We start from the raw sequence: 17,920 nt of genomic DNA, 5'->3' as shown, positions 1-17,920 counted from the left end.
GCTTCGGAAACTACTACTAGTCTAACAGTGTACGATCAAAGCGTAGACAGTTTAAGACATTACTCCCAAGGAGAAAATTCTGCATGGTGCTTATTGTGTTCAATGCCGATGCAATATTTGTGTTTCGTCAACACTCTGAAGGTCCACAGATTACAGAATGCATCCAGATGAGCTTCGGAAACTACTACTAGTCTTCCAGGGAACGATCAAATCGTAGACAGTTTAAGACATTACTCCCATGGGGAAAAGTCTGCATGGTGTTTATTGTGTTCAATGCCGATGCAATTTTTGTGTTTCATCAACACTCTGAAGGTCCTCAGAGTGGAGAATGCCTCCAGATGTGCTTTGGAAACTACTACTAGTTTTCCAGTGTACGATCAAAGCGTAGACAGTTTAAGACATTACTCCCATGGAGAAAAGTCCGCATGGTGCTTATTGTGTTAAATGCCGATGCAATTTTTGTGTTTCATCAACACTCTGAAGGTCCACAGATTTCAGAATGCCTCCTGATTTGCTTCGGAAACTACTACTAGTCTTCCAGGGAACGATCAAAGCGTAGTCAGTTTAAGACATTACTCTCATGGAGAAAAGACCGCATGGTGCTTATTGTGTTCAATGCCGATGCAATTTCTGTGTTTCATCAACACTCTGAAGGTCCACAGACTACAGAATGCATCCAGATGTGCTTCGGAAACTACTACTAGTCTTCCAGTGTACGATCAAAGCGTATACATTTTATGACATTACTCCCATGGAGAAAAGTCAGCATGGTGCTTATTGTGTTCAATGCCGATGCAATTTTTGTGTTTCATCAGAACTCTGAAGGTCCACAGATTACAGAATGCATCCAGATGTGCTTTGAAACTACTACTAGTCCTCCAGAGAACGATAAAAGCGTAGACAGTTTAAGACATTACTCCCATGGAGAAAAGTCCGCATAGTGCTTATTGTGTTCAATGCCGATGCACTTTTTGTGTTTCATCAACACTCTGAAGGTCCACAGATTACCGAATGCATCCAGATGTGCTTCGGAAACTACTACTAGTCTTCCAGGAAACGATCAAATCTAAGACAGTTTAAGACATTACTCCCATGGAGAAAAGAACGCATGCTGCCTATTTTGTGCAATGAAGTTGCAATTTTTGTGTTTCATCAATACTCTGAAGGTCCACAGATTACAGAATGCCTGCAGATGTGCTTCGGAAACTACTACTAGTCTTCCAGGGAACGATCAAATCGTAGACAGTTTAAGACATTACTCCCATGGAGAAAAGTCTGCATGGTGCTTATTGTGTTCAATGCCGATGCAATTTTTGTGTTTCATCAACACTCTGAAGGTCCACCGAGTGGAGAATGCCTCCAGATGTGCTTCGGAAACTACTACTAGTTTTCCAGTGTACGATCAAAGCGTAGACAGTTTAAGACATTACTCCCATGGAGAAAAGTTCGCATGGTGCTTATTGTGTTCAATGGTGATGCAATTTTTGTGTTTCATCAACACCCTCAACGTCCACAGATTACAGAATGCCTTCAGATTTGCTTCGGAAACAACTACTAGTCTTCCAGGGTACGATCAAACCGTAGACAGTTTGAGACATAACTCCTAAGGAAAAAAGTCCGCATGGTGCTCATTGTGTTCAATGGCGATGCAATTTTTGTGTTTCATCAACACTCTGAAGGTCCACAGATAACAGAATGCATCCAGATATGCTTCGGAAACTACTACTAATCTTCCAGTGAACGATCAAAGCATAGACAGTTTGAGACATTACTCCCGTGGAGAAAAGCCCGCATGGTGCTTTTTGTGTTCAATGCCGATGCAATTTTTGTGCTTCAACACTCTGAAGCTCCACAGATTACAGAATGCATCCAGATATGCTTCGGAAACTACTACTAGGCTTATAGGGAACGATCAAAGCGTAGACAGTTTAAGACATAACTCCCATGGAGAAAAGTCCGCATGGTGCTTATTGTGTTCAATGCCGCTGCAATTTCTGTGTTTCATCAACACTCTGAAGATCCACAGATTACAGAATGCCGCCAGATGTGCTTCGGAAACTACTACTACTCTTCCAGGGAACGATCAAAGCGTAGACATTCTAAGACATTACTCCCATGGAGAAAAGTCCGCATGGTGCTTATTGTGGTCAATGCCGATGCAATTTTTGTGTTTCATCATCACTCTGAAGGTCCACAGATTACAGAATGCATCCAGATGTGCTTCGGAAACTACTACTAGTCTTCCAGGGAACGATCAAACCGTAGACAGTTTAAGACATTACTCCCATGGAGAAAAGTCCGCATGGTGCTTATTGTGTCCAATGCCGATGCAATTTTTGTAGTTCATCAACACTCTGAAGGTCCACAGACTACAGAATGCATCCAGATGTGCTCGGAAACTACTACTAGTCTTCCAGTGTACGATCAAAACGTAGCCATTTTATGACATTATTCCCATGGAGAAAAGTCAGCATGGTGCTTATTGTGTTCAATGCCGATGCAATTTTTGTGTTTCATCAGAACTCTGAAGGTCCACAGATTACAGAATGCATCCAGATGTGCTTCGGAAACTACTACTAGTCTTCCAGAGAACGATAAAAGCGTAGACAGTTTAAGACATTACTCCCATGGAGAAAAGTCCGCATGGTGCTTATTGTGTCTAATGCCAATGCAATTTTTGTGTTTCATCAACACTCTGAAGGTCCACAGATTTCAGAATGCCTACAGATTTGCTTCGGAAACTACTACTAGTCTTCCAGGGAACGATCAAAGCGTAGTCAGTTTAAGACATTACTCTCATGGAGAAAAGACCGCATGGTGCTTATTGTGTTCAATGCCGATGCAATTTCTGTGTTTCATCAACACTCTGAAGATCCACAGATTACAGAATGCCTCCAGATGTGCTTCGGAAACTACTACTAGTCTTCCAGGGAACGATCAAAACGTAGACAGTTTAAGACATTACTCCCATGGAGAAAAGTCCGGATGGTGCTTATTGTGTTCAATGCCGATGCAATATCTGTGTTTCATCAACACTCTGAAGGTCCACAGATTACAGAATGCATCCAGATGTGCTTCGGAAACTACTACTAGTCTTCCAGGGAACGGTCAAACCGTAGACAGTTTAAGACATTACTCCCATGGAGAAAAGTCCGCATGATGCTTATTGTGTCCAATGCCGATGCAATTTTTGTATTTCATCAACACTCTGAAGGTCCACAGACTACAGAATGCATCCAGATGTGCTTCGGAAACTACTACTAGTCTTCCAGTGTACGATCAAAGCGTAGACATTTTATGATATTACTCCCATGGAGAAAAGTCAGCATGGTGCTTATTGTGTTCAATGCCGATGCAATTTTTGTGTTTCATCAGAACTCTGAAGGTCCACAGATTACAGAATGCATCCAGATGTGCTTCGGAAACTACTACTAGTCTTCCAGAGAACGATAAAAGCGTAGACAGTTTAAGACATTACTCCCATATGGAAAAGTCCGCATAGTGCTTATTGTGTTCAATGCCGATGAAATTTTTGTGTTTCATCAAAACTCTGAAGGCCCACAGGTTACAGAATGCTTCCAGATGTGCTTCGGAAACTACTACTAGTCTTACAGTGTACGATCAAAGCGTAGACAGTTTAAGACATTACTCCCAAGGAGAAAATTCTGCATGGTGCTTATTGTGTTCAATGCCGATGCAATATTTGTGTTTCATCAACACTCTGAAAGTCCACGGATTACAGAATGCATCCAGATGTGCTTCGGAAACTACTACTAGTCTTCCAGGAAACGATCAAATCTTAGACAGTTTAATACATTACTCCCATGGAGAAAAGAACGCATGGTGTTTATTTTGTGCAATGCCGATGCAATTTTTGTGTTTCATCAACACTCTGAAGGTCCACAGATTACAGAATGCCTGCAGATGTGCTTCGGAAACTACTACTAGTCTTCCAGGGAATGATCAAATCGTAGACAGTTTAAGACATTACTCCCATGGAGAAAAGTCTGCATGGTGTTTATTGTGTTCAATGCCGATGCAATTTTTGTGTTTCATCAACACTCTGAAGGTCCTCAGAGTGGAGAATGCCTCCAGATGTGCTTCGGAAACTACTACTAGTTATCCAGTGTACGATCAAAGCGTAGACAGTTTAAGACATTACTCCCATGGAGAAAAGTCCGCATGGTGCTTATTGTGTTAAATGCCGATGCAATTTTTGTGTTTCATCAACACTCTGAAGGTCCACAGATTTCAGAATGCCTCCTGATTTGCTTCGGAAACTACTACTAGTCTTCCAGGGAACGATCAAAGCGTAGTCAGTTTAAGACATTACTCTCATGGAGAAAAGACCGCATGGTGCTTATTGTGTTCAATGCCGATGCAATTTCTGTGTTTCATCAACACTCTGAAGGTCCACAGACTACAGAATGCATCCAGATGTGCTTCGGAAACTACTACTAGTCTTCCAGTGTACGATCAAAGCGTATACATTTTATGACATTACTCCCATGGAGAAAAGTCAGCATGGTGCTTATTGTGTTCAATGCCGATGCAATTTTTGTGTTTCATCAGAACTCTGAAGGTCCACAGATTACAGAATGCATCCAGATGTGCTTTGAAACTACTACTAGTCTTCCAGAGAACGATAAAAGCGTAGACAGTTTAAGACATTACTCCCATATGGAAAAGTCCGCATAGTGCTTATTGTGTTCAATGCCGATGAAATTTTTGTGTTTCATCAAAACTCTGAAGGCCCACAGGTTACAGAATGCTTCCAGATGTGCTTCGGAAACTACTACTAGTCTTACAGTGTACGATCAAAGCGTAGACAGTTTAAGACATTACTCCCAAGGAGAAAATTCTGCATGGTGCTTATTGTGTTCAATGCCGATGCAATATTTGTGTTTCATCAACACTCTGAAGGTCCACGGATTACAGAATGCATCCAGATGTGCTTCGGAAACTACTACTAGTCTTCCAGGAAACGATCAAATCTTAGACAGTTTAATACATTACTCCCATGGAGAAAAGTCTGCATGGTGTTTATTTTGTGCAATGCCGATGCAATTTTTGTGTTTCATCAACACTCTGAAGGTCCTCAGAGTGGAGAATGCCTCCAGATGTGCTTCGGAAACTACTACTAGTTATCCAGTGTACGATCAAAGCGTAGACAGTTTAAGACATTACTCCCATGGAGAAAAGTCCGCATGGTGCTTATTGTGTTAAATGCCGATGCAATTTTTGTGTTTCATCAACACTCTGAAGGTCCACAGATTTCAGAATGCCTCCTGATTTGCTTCGGAAACTACTACTAGTCTTCCAGGGAACGATCAAAGCGTAGTCAGTTTAAGACATTACTCTCATGGAGAAAAGACCGCATGGTGCTTATTGTGTTCAATGCCGATGCAATTTCTGTGTTTCATCAACACTCTGAAGGTCCACAGACTACAGAATGCATCCAGATGTGCTTCGGAAACTACTACTAGTCTTCCAGTGTACGATCAAAGCGTATACATTTTATGACATTACTCCCATGGAGAAAAGTCAGCATGGTGCTTATTGTGTTCAATGCCGATGCAATTTTTGTGTTTCATCATAACTCAGAAGGTCCACAGATTACAGAATGCATCCAGATGTGCTTTGAAACTACTACTAGTCTTCCAGAGAACGATAAAAGCGTAGACAGTTTAAGACATTACTCCCATGGAGAAAAGTCCGCAGAGTGCTTATTGTGTTCAATGCCGATGCAATTTTTGTGTTTCATCAACACTCTGAAGGTCCACAGATTACCGAATGCATCCAGATGTGCTTCGGAAACTACTACTAGTCTTCCAGGAAACGATCAAATCTTAGACAGTTTAAGACATTACTCCCATGGAGAAAAGTCCGCATGGTGCTTATTGTGTCCAATGCCGATGCAATTATTGTGTTTCATCAACACTCTGAAGGTCCACAGACTACAGAATGCATCTAGATGTTCTTCGGAAACTACTACTAGTCTTCCAGTGTACGATCAAAGCGCAGACATTTTATGACATTACTCCCATGGAGAAAAATCCGCATGGTGCTTATTTTGTGCAATGCCGATGCAATTTTTGTGTTTCATCAACACTCTGAAGGTCCACAGATTACAGAATGCCTGCAGATGTGCTTCGGAAACTACTACTAGTCTTCCAGGGAAGGATCAAAGCGTAGACATTTTAAGACATTACTCTCATGGAGAAAAGTCTGCATGGTGCTTATTGTGTTCAATACCGATGCAATTTTTGTGTTTCATCAACACTCTGAAGGTCCACAGATTACAGAATGCATCCAGATGTGCTTCGGAAACTTCTACTAGTCTTCCAGAGAACGATCAAATCTTAGACAGTTTAAGACATTACTCCCATGGAGAAAAGAACGCATGCTGCTTATTTTGTGCAATGCCGATGCAATTTTTGTGTTTCATCAACACTCTGAAGGTCCACAGATTACAGAATGCCTGCAGATGTGCTTCGGAAACTACTACTAGTCTTCCAGGGAACGATCAAAGCGTAGACAGTTTAAGACATTACTCTCATGGAGAAAAGTCTGCATGGTGCTTATTGTGTTCACTACCGATGCAATTTTTGTTTTTCATCAACACTCTGAAGGTCCACAGAGTGGAGAATGCCTCCAGATGTGCTTCGGAAATTACTACTAGTTTTCCAGTGTACGATCAAAGCGTAGACAGTTTAAGACATTACTCCCATGGAGAAAAGTCCGCATGGTGTTTATTGTGTTAAATGCCGATGCAATCTTTGTGTTTCATCAACACTCTGAAGGTCCACAGATTTCAGAATGCATCCAGATTTGCTTCGGAAACTACTACTAGTCTTCCAGGGAACGTTCAATGCGTAGACAATTTAAGACATTACTCCTATTTAGAAAAGTCGGCATGGTGCTTATTGTGTTCAATGCCGGTGCAATTTTTGTGTTTCATCAACACTCTGAAGGTCAAAGGATTACAGAATGCATCCAGATGTGCTTCGGAAACTACTACTAGTCTTCCAGTGTACGATCAAAGCGTAGACAGTTTAAGACATTACTCCCATGGAGAAAAGTTCGCATGGTGCTTATTGTGTTCAATGCTGATGCAATTTTTGTGTTTCATCAACACCCTCAACGTCCACAGATTACAGAATGAATTCAGATGTGCTTCGGAAATTACTACTAGTCTTCCAGGGTACGATCAAAACGTAGTCAGTTTAAGACATTACTCTCATAGAGAAAAGACCGCATGGTGCTTATTGTGTTCAATGCCGATGCAATTTTTGTGTTTCATCAACACCCTCAACGTCCACAGATTACAGAATGCCTTCAGATGTGGTTCGGAAACTACTACTAGTCTTCCAGGGTACGATCAAACCGTATACAGTTTGAGACATAACTCCCAAGGAAAAAAGTCCGCATGGTGCTTATTGTGTTCAATGCCGATGCAATTTTTGTGCTTCATCAACACTCTGAAGCTCCACAGATTACAGAATGGATCCAGATGTGCTTCGGAAACTACTACTAGCCTTCCAGGGAACGATCAAAGAGTAGACAGTTTAAGACCTTACTCCCATGAAGAAAAGTTCGCATGGTGCTTATTGTGTTCAATGCCGATGCAATTTTTGTGCTTCATCAACACTCTGAAGCTCCACAGATTACAGAATGCATCCAGATATGCTTCAGAAACTACTACTAGTCTTATAGGGAACGATCAAAGCATAGACAGTTTAAGACATAACTCCCATGGAGAAAAGTTCGCATGGTGCTTATTGTGTTCAATGCCGATGCAATTTTTGTGTTTCATCAACACTCTGAAGGTCCACAGATTACAGAATGCATCCAGATGTGCTTCGGAAACTACTACTAGTCTTCCAGGGAACGATCAAAGCGTAATCAGTTTACGACATTACTCTCATGGAGAAAAGACCACATGGTGCTTATTGTGTTCAATGCCGATGCAATTTCTGTGTTTCATCAACACTCTGAAGCTCCACAGATTACAGAATGCATCCAGATGTGCTTCGGAAACTACTACTAACCTTCCAGGGAACGATCAAAGAGTAGACAGTTTAAGACATTACTCCCATGGAGAAAAGTCCGCATGGTGCTTATTGTGTTCAATGCCGATGCTATTTTTGCGTTTCATCAACACTCTGAAGGTCCACAGATTACAGAATGCCACCAGATGTTCTTCGGAAACTACCACTAGTCTTCCAGTGAACGATCAAAGCGTAGACAGTTTAAGACCTTACTCCCATGAAGAAAAGTCCGCATGGTGCTTATTGTGTTTAATGCTGATGCAATTTTTGTGTTTCATCAACACTCTGGCGGTCCACAGATTACAGAATGCTTCCAGATGTGCTTCGGAAACTACTACTAGTCTTCCAGTGTGCGATCAAAGCGTAGACAGTTTAAGACAATACTCCCACGGAGAAAAGTTCGCATGGTGATTATTGTGTTCAATCCCGATGCAATTTTTGTGTTTCATCAACACTCTGAAGGTCCACAGATTACAGAATGCCCCCAGATGTGCTTCGGAAACTACTACTAGTCTTCCAGTGTACGATCAAAGTGTAGACAGTTTAAGACATTACTCCCATGGAGAAAAATCCGCATGGTGATTATTGTGTTCAATGCCGATGCCAATTTTTTGTTCCATCAACACTCTGAAGGTCCTCAGATTACAGAATGCATCCAGATATGCTTCGGAAACTACTACTAGTCTTCCAGGGAACGATCAAAGCGTAGACAGTTTAAGACATTACTCCCATGGAGAAAAGTCTGCATGGTGCTTATTGTGTTCAATGCCGATGCAATTTTTTGTTTCATCAACACTCTGAAGGTCCACAGAGTGGAGAATGCCTCCAGATGTGCTTCGGAAACTACTACTTGTTTTCCAGTGTACGATCAATGCGTAGACAGTTTAAGACATTACTCCCATGGAGAAAAGTTCGCATGGTGCTTATTGTGTTCAATGCCGATGCAATTTTTGTGTTTCATCAGCACCCTCAACGTCCACAGATTACAGAATGCCTCCAGATTTGCTTCCGGAACTACTACTAGTCTTCCAGGGAACGTTCAAAACGTAGACAATTTAAGACATTACTCCTAATTAGAAAAGTCCGCTTGGTGTTTCTTGTGTTCAATGCCGATGCAATTTTTGTGTTTCATCAACACTCTGAAGGTCCACAGATTACAGAATGCATCCAGATGTGCTTCGGAAACTACTACTAGTCTTCCAGTGTACGATCAAAGCGTAGACAGTTAAGGACATTACTCCCATGGAGAAAAGTTCGCATGGTGCTTATTGTGTTCAATGCCGATGCAATTTTTGTGTTTCATCAACACCCTCAACGTCCATAGATTACAGAATGCCTTCAGATGTGCTTCGGAAACTACTACTAGTCTTCCAGGGTACGATCAAACCGTAGACAGTTTGAGACATAACTCCCAAGGAAAAAAGTCCTCATGGTGCTCTTTGTGTTCAATGCCGATGCAATTTTTGTGCTTCATCAACACTCTGAATGTCCACAGATTACAGAATGCATCCAGATATGCTTCGGAAACTACTACTAGTCTTATAGGGAACGACCAAAGCATAGACAGTTTCAGACATAACTCCCATGGAGAAAAGTCCGCATGGTGCTTATTGTGTTCAATGCGGATGCAATTTTAGTGTTTCATCAACACTCTGAAGGTCCACAGATTACAGAATGCATCCAGATGTGCTTCGGAAACTACTGCTAGTCTTCCAATGAAAGATCAGAGCGTAGACAGTTTAAGACATTACTCCCATGGAGAAAAGTCCGCATGGTGCTTATTGTGTTTAATGCCGATAAAATTTCTGTGTTTCATCAACACTCTGAAGGTATGCAGGTTACAGAATGCCTCCAGATGTGCTTCGGAAACTACTGCTAGTCTTCCAGTGAACGATCACAGCGTAGACAGTTTAAGACATTACTCTCACGGAGAAAAGTCTGCATGGTGCTTATTGTGTTCAATGCCGATTCAATTTCTGTGTTTCATCAACACTCGGAAGGTCCGCAGATTACAGAATTCATCCAGATGTGCTTCAGAAACTACTACTAGTCTTCCAGTGTACGATCAAAGCGTAGACAGTTTAAGACATTACTCCCATGTAGAAAAGTCCGCATGGTGCTTATTGTGTTCAATGCCGATGCAATTTTTGTGTTTCATCAACACTCTGAAGGTCCACAGATTACAGAATGCTTCCAGATGTGCTTCGGAAACTACCACTAGTCTTCCAGTGAACGATCAAAGCGTAGACAGTTTAAGACCTTACTCCCATGAAGAAAAGTCCGCATGGTGCTTATTGTGTTTAATGCTGATGCAATTTTTGTGTTTCAACAACACTCTGGCGGTCCACAGATTACAGAATGCTTCCAGATGTGCTTCGGAAACTACTACTAGTCTTCCAGTGTGCGATCAAAGCGTAGACAGTTTAAGACATTACTCCCACGGAGAAAAGTCCGCATGGTGATTATTGTGTTCAATCCCGATGCAATTTTTGTGTTTCATCAACACTCTGAAGGTCCACAGATTACAGAATGCCCCCAGATGTGCTTCGGAAACTACTACTAGTCTTCCAGTGTACGATCAAAGTGTAGACAGTTTAAGACATTACTCCCATGGAGAAAAATCCGCATGGTGATTATTGTGTTCAATGCCGATGCCAATTTTTTGTTCCATCAACACTCTGAAGGTCCTCAGATTACAGAATGCATCCAGATATGCTTCGGAAACTACTACTAGTCTTCCAGGGAACGATCAAAGCGTAGACAGTTTAAGACATTACTCCCATGGAGAAAAGTCTGCATGGTGCTTATTGTGTTCAATGCCGATGCAATTTTTTGTTTCATCAACACTCTGAAGGTCCACAGAGTGGAGAATGCCTCCAGATGTGCTTCGGAAACTACTACTTGTTTTCCAGTGTACGATCAATGCGTAGACAGTTTAAGACATTACTCCCATGGAGAAAAGTTCGCATGGTGCTTATTGTGTTCAATGCCGATGCAATTTTTGTGTTTCATCAGCACCCTCAACGTCCACAGATTACAGAATGCCTCCAGATTTGCTTCCGGAACTACTACTAGTCTTCCAGGGAACGTTCAAATCGTAGACAATTTAAGACATTACTCCTAATTAGAAAAGTCCGCTTGGTGTTTCTTGTGTTCAATGCCGATGCAATTTTTGTGTTTCATCAACACTCTGAAGGTCCACAGATTACAGAATGCATCCAGATGAGCTTCGGAAACTACTACTAGTCTTCCAGTGTACGATCAAAGCGTAGACAGTTAAGGACATTACTCCCATGGAGTAAAGTTCGCATGGTGCTTATTGTGTTCAATGCCGATGCAATTTTTGTGTTTCATCAACACCCTCAACGTCCATAGATTACAGAATGCCTTCAGATGTGCTTCGGAAACTACTGCTAGTCTTCCAGTGAAAGATCAGAGCGTAGTCAGTTTAAGACATTACTCCCGTGGAGAAAAGTCCGCATGGTGCTTATTGTGTTTAATGCCGATAAAATTTCTGTGTTTCATCAACACTCTGAAGGTATGCAGGTTACAGAATGCCTCCAGATGTGCTTCGGAAACTACTGCTAGTCTTCCAGTGAACGATCACAGCGTAGACAGTTTAAGACATTACTCTCACGGAGAAAAGTCTGCATGGTGCTTATTGTGTTCAATGCCGATTCAATTTCTGTGTTTCATCAACACTCGGAAGGTCCGCAGATTACAGAATTCATCCAGATGTGCTTCAGAAACTACTACTAGTCTTCCAGTGTACGATCAAAGCGTAGACAGTTTAAGATATTACTCCCATGTAGAAAAGTCCGCATGGTGCTTATTGTGTTCAATGCCGATGCAATTTTTGTGTTTCATCAACACTCTGAAGGTCCACAGATTACAGAATGCTTCCAGATGTGCTTCGGAAACTACCACTAGTCTTCCAGTGAACGATCAAAGCGTAGACAGTTTAAGACCTTACTCCCATAAAGAAAAGTCCGCATGGTGCTTATTGTGTTTAATGCCGATGCAATTTTTGTGTTTCATCAACACTCTGAAGGTCCACAGATTACAGAATGCCCCCAGATGTGCTTCAGAAACTACTACTAGTCTTCCAGTGGACGATCAAAGTGTAGACAGTTTAAGACATTACTCCCATGGAAAAAAATCTGCATGGTGCTTATTGTGTTCAATGCCGATTCCATTTTTTTGTTCCTTCAACACTCTGAAGGTCCTCAGATTACAGAAAGCATCCAGATATGCTTCGGAAACTACTACTAGTCTTATAGGGAACGACCAAAGCATAGACAGTTTCAGACATAACTCCCATGGAGAAAAGTCCGCATGGTGCTTATTGTGTTCAATGCCGATGCAATTTTTGTGTTTCATCAACACTCTGAAGGTATGCAGGTTACAGAATGCCTCCAGATGTGCTTCGGAAACTACTGCTAGTCTTCCAGTGAACGATCACAGCGTAGACAGTTTAAGACATTACTCTCACGGAGAAAAGTCCGCATGGTGCTTATTGTGTTTAATGCCGATAAAATTTTTGTGTTTCATCAACACTCTGAAGGTCCACAGATTACAGAATGCATCCAGATGTGCTTCGGAAACTTCTACTAGTCTTCCAGAGAACGATCAAATCTTAGACAGTTTAAGACATTACTCCCATGGAGAAAAGAACGCATGCTGCTTATTTTGTGCAATGCCGATGCAATTTTTGTGTTTCATCAACACTCTGAAGGTCCACAGATTACAGAATGCCTGCAGATGTGCTTCGGAAACTACTACTAGTCTTCCAGGGAACGATCAAAGCGTAGACAGTTTAAGACATTACTCTCATGGAGAAACGTCTGCATGGTGCTTATTGTGTTCACTACCGATGCAATTTTTGTTTTTCATCAACACTCTGAAGGTCCACAGAGTGGAGAATGCCTCCAGATGTGCTTCGGAAATTACTACTAGTTTTCCAGTGTACGATCAAAGCGTAGACAGTTTAAGACATTACTCCCATGGAGAAAAGTCCGCATGGTGTTTATTGTGTTAAATGCCGATGCAATTTTTGTGTTTCATCAACACTCTGAAGGTCCACAGATTTCAGAATGCATCCAGATTTGCTTCGGAAACTACTACTAGTCTTCCAGGGAACGTTCAATGCGTAGACAATTTAAGACATTACTCCTATTTAGAAAAGTCGGCATGGTGCTTATTGTGTTCAATGCCGGTGCAATTTTTGTGTTTCATCAACACTCTGAAGGTCAAAGGATTACAGAATGCATCCAGATGTGCTTCGGAAACTACTACTAGTCTTCCAGTGTACGATCAAAGCGTAGACAGTTTAAGACATTACTCCCATGGAGAAAAGTTCGCATGGTGCTTATTGTGTTCAATGCTGATGCAATTTTTGTGTTTCATCAACACCCTCAACGTCCACAGATTACAGAATGAATTCAGATGTGCTTCGGAAACTACTACTAGTCTTCCAGGGTACGATCAAAGCGTAGTCAGTTTAAGACATTACTCTCATAGAGAAAAACCGCATGGTGCTTATTGTGTTCAATGCCGATGCAATTTTTGTGTTTCATCAACACCCTCAACGTCCACAGATTACAGAATGCCTTCAGATGTGGTTCGGAAACTACTACTAGTCTTCCAGGGTACGATCAAACCGTAGACAGTTTGAGACATAACTCCCAAGGAAAAAAGTCCGCATGGTGCTTATTGTGTTCAATGCCGATGCAATTTTTGTGCTTCATCAACACTCTGAAGCTCCACAGATTACAGAATGGATCCAGATGTGCTTCGGAAACTACTACTAGCCTTCCAGGGAACGATCAAAGAGTAGTCAGTTTAAGACCTTACTCCCATGAAGAAAAGTTCGCATGGTGCTTATTGTGTTCAATGCCGATGCAATTTTTGTGCTTCATCAACACTCTGAAGCTCCACAGATTACAGAATGCATCCAGATATGCTTCAGAAACTACTACTAGTCTTATAGGGAACGATCAAAGCATAGACAGTTTAAGACATAACTCCCATGGAGAAAAGTTCGCATGGTGCTTATTGTGTTCAATGCCGATGCAATTTTTGTGTTTCATCAACACTCTGAAGGTCCACAGATTACAGAATGCATCCAGATGTGCTTCGGAAACTACTACTAGTCTTCCAGGGAACGATCAAAGCGTAGTCAGTTTACGACATTACTCTCATGGAGAAAAGACCACATGGTGCTTATTGTGTTCAATGCCGATGCAATTTCTGTGTTTCATCAACACTCTGAAGCTCCACAGATTACAGAATGCATCCAGATGTGCTTCGGAAACTACTACTAACCTTCCAGGGAACGATCAAAGAGTAGACAGTTTAAGACATTACTCCCATGGAGAAAAGTCCGCATGGTGCTTATTGTGTTCAATGCCGATGCAATTTTTGCGTTTCATCAACACTCTGAAGGTCCACAGATTACAGAATGCCACCAGATGTTCTTCGGAAACTACCACTAGTCTTCCAGTGAACGATCAAAGCGTAGACAGTTTAAGACCTTACTCCCATGAAGAAAAGTCCGCATGGTGCTTATTGTGTTTAATGCTGATGCAATTTTTGTGTTTCATCAACACTCTGGCGGTCCACAGATTACAGAATGCTTCCAGATGTGCTTCGGAAACTACTACTAGTCTTCCAGTGTGCGATCAAAGCGTAGACAGTTTAAGACATTACTCCCACGGAGAAACGTCCGCATGGTGATTATTGTGTTCAATCCCGATGCAATTTTTGTGTTTCATCAACACTCTGAAGGTCCACAGATTACAGAATGCCCCCAGATGTGCTTCGGAAACTACTACTAGTCTTCCAGTGTACGATCAAAGTGTAGACAGTTTAAGACATTACTCCCATGGAGAAAAATCCGCATGGTGATTATTGTGTTCAATGCCGATGCCAATTTTTTGTTCCATCAACACTCTGAAGGTCCTCAGATTACAGAATGCATCCAGATATGCTTCGGAAACTACTACTAGTCTTCCAGGGAACGATCAAAGCGTAGACAGTTTAAGACATTACTCCCATGGAGAAAAGTCTGCATGGTGCTTATTGTGTTCAATGCCGATGCAATTTTTTGTTTCATCAACACTCTGAAGGTCCACAGAGTGGAGAATGCCTCCAGATGTGCTTCGGAAACTACTACTTGTTTTCCAGTGTACGATCAATGCGTAGACAGTTTAAGACATTACTCCCATGGAGAAAAGTTCGCATGGTGCTTATTGTGTTCAATGCCGATGCAATTTTTGTGTTTCATCAGCACCCTCAACGTCCACAGATTACAGAATGCCTCCAGATTTGCTTCCGGAACTACTACTAGTCTTCCAGGGAACGTTCAAAACGTAGACAATTTAAGACATTACTCCTAATTAGAAAAGTCCGCTTGGTGTTTCTTGTGTTCAATGCCGATGCAATTTTTGTGTTTCATCAACACTCTGAAGGTCCACAGATTACAGAATGCATCCAGATGTGCTTCGGAAACTACTACTAGTCTTCCAGTGTACGATCAAAGCGTAGACAGTTAAGGACATTACTCCCATGGAGAAAAGTTCGCATGGTGCTTATTGTGTTCAATGCCGATGCAATTTTTGTGTTTCATCAACACCCTCAACGTCCATAGATTACAGAATGCCTTCAGATGTGCTTCGGAAACTACTACTAGTCTTCCAGGGTACGATCAAACCGTAGACAGTTTGAGACATAACTCCCAAGGAAAAAAGTCCGCATGGTGCTTTTTGTGTTCAATGCCGATGCAATTTTTGTGCTTCATCAACACTCTGAAGGTCCACAGATTACAGAATGCATCCAGATATGCTTCGGAAACTACTACTAGTCTTATAGGGAACGACCAAAGCATAGACAGTTTCAGACATAACTCCCATGGAGAAAAGTCCGCATGGTGCTTATTGTGTTCAATGCGGATGCAATTTTTGTGTTTCATCAACACTCTGAAGGTCCACAGATTACAGAATGCATCCAGATGTGCTTCGGAAACTACTGCTAGTCTTCCAGTGAAAGATCAGAGCGTAGACAGTTTAAGACATTACTCCCATGGAGAAAAGTCCGCATGGTGCTTATTGTGTTTAATGCCGATAAAATTTCTGTGTTTCATCAACACTCTGAAGGTATGCAGGTTACAGAATGCCTCCAGATGTGCTTCGGAAACTACTGCTAGTCTTCCAGTGAACGATCACAGCGTAGACAGTTTAAGACATTACTCTCACGGAGAAAAGTCTGCATGGTGCTTATTGTGTTCAATGCCGATTCAATTTCTGTGTTTCATCAACACTCGGAAGGTCCGCAGATTACAGAATTCATCCAGATGTGCTTCAGAAACTACTACTAGTCTTCCGGTGTACGATCAAAGCGTAGACAGTTTAAGACATTACTCCCATGTAGAAAAGTCCGCATGGTGGTTATTGTGTTCAATGCCGATGCAATTTTTGTGTTTCATCAACACTCTGAAGGTCCACAGATTACAGAATGCTTCCAGATGTGCTTCGGAAACTACCACTAGTCTTCCAGTGAACGATCAAAGCGTAGACAGTTTAAGACCTATCTCCCATGAAGAAAAGTCCGCATGGTGCTTATTGTGTTTAATGCTGATGCAATTTTTGTGTTTCATCAACACTCTGGCGGTCCACAGATTACAGAATGCTTCCAGATGTGGTTCGGAAACCAATACTAGTCTTCCAGTGTGCGATCAAAGCGTAGACAGTTTAAGACATTACTCCCACGGAGAAAAGTCCGCATGGTGATTATTGTGTTCAATCCCGATGCAATTTTTGTGTTTCATCAACACTCTGAAGGTCCACAGATTACAGAATGCCCCCAGATGTGCTTCGGAAACTACTACTAGTCTTCCAGTGTACGATCAAAGTGTAGACAGTTTAAGACATTACTCCCATGGAGAAAAATCCGCATTGTGCTTATTGTGTTCAATGCCGATGCCAATTTTTTGTTCCATCAACACTCTGAAGGTCCTCAGATTACAGAATGCATCCATATATGCTTCGGAAACTACTACTAGTCTTCCAGGGAACGATCAAAGCGTAGACAGTTTAAGACATTACTCCCATGGAGAAAAGTCTGCATGGTGCTTATTGTGTTCAATGCCGATGCAATTTTTTGTTTCATCAACACTCTGAAGGTCCACAGAGTGGAGAATGCCTCCAGATGTGCTTCGGAAACTACTACTTGTTTTCCAGTGTACGATCAATGCGTAGACAGTTTAAGACATTACTCCCATTGAGAAAAGTTCGCATGGTGCTTATTGTGTTCAATGCCGATGCAATTTTTGTGTTTCATCAGCACCCTCAACGTCCACAGATTACAGAATGCCTCCAGATTTGCTTCCGGAACTACTACTAGTCTTCCAGGGAACGTTCAAAACGTAGACAATTTAAGACATTACTCCTAATTAGAAAAGTCCGCTTGGTGTTTCTTGTGTTCAATGCCGATGCAATTTTTGTGTTTCATCAACACTCTGAAGGTCCACAGATTACAGAATGCCTTCAGATGTGCTTCGGAAACTACTACTAGTCTTCCAGGGTACGATCAAACCGTAGACAGTTTGAGACATAACTCCCAAGGAAAAAAGTCCGCATGGTGCTTTTTGTGTTCAATGCCGATGTAATTTTTGTGCTTCATCAACACTCTGAAGGTCCACAGATTACAGAATGCATCCAGATATGCTTCGGAAACTACTACTAGTGTTATAGGGAACGACCAAAGCATAGACAGTTTCAGACATAACTCCCATGGAGAAAAGTCCGCATGGTGCTTATTGTGTTCAATGCGGATGCAATTTTTGTGTTTCATCAACACTCTGAAGGTCCACA

The sequence above is a fragment of the Schistocerca gregaria genome, chromosome 9 (genome assembly GCF_023897955.1).
Source record: "Schistocerca gregaria isolate iqSchGreg1 chromosome 9, iqSchGreg1.2, whole genome shotgun sequence".
In the NCBI taxonomy this organism is placed as follows: Eukaryota; Metazoa; Arthropoda; class Insecta; order Orthoptera; family Acrididae; genus Schistocerca; species Schistocerca gregaria.
The sequence above is the reverse complement of the archived record's forward strand: the minus strand, read 5'-3'. Positions refer to the sequence as shown.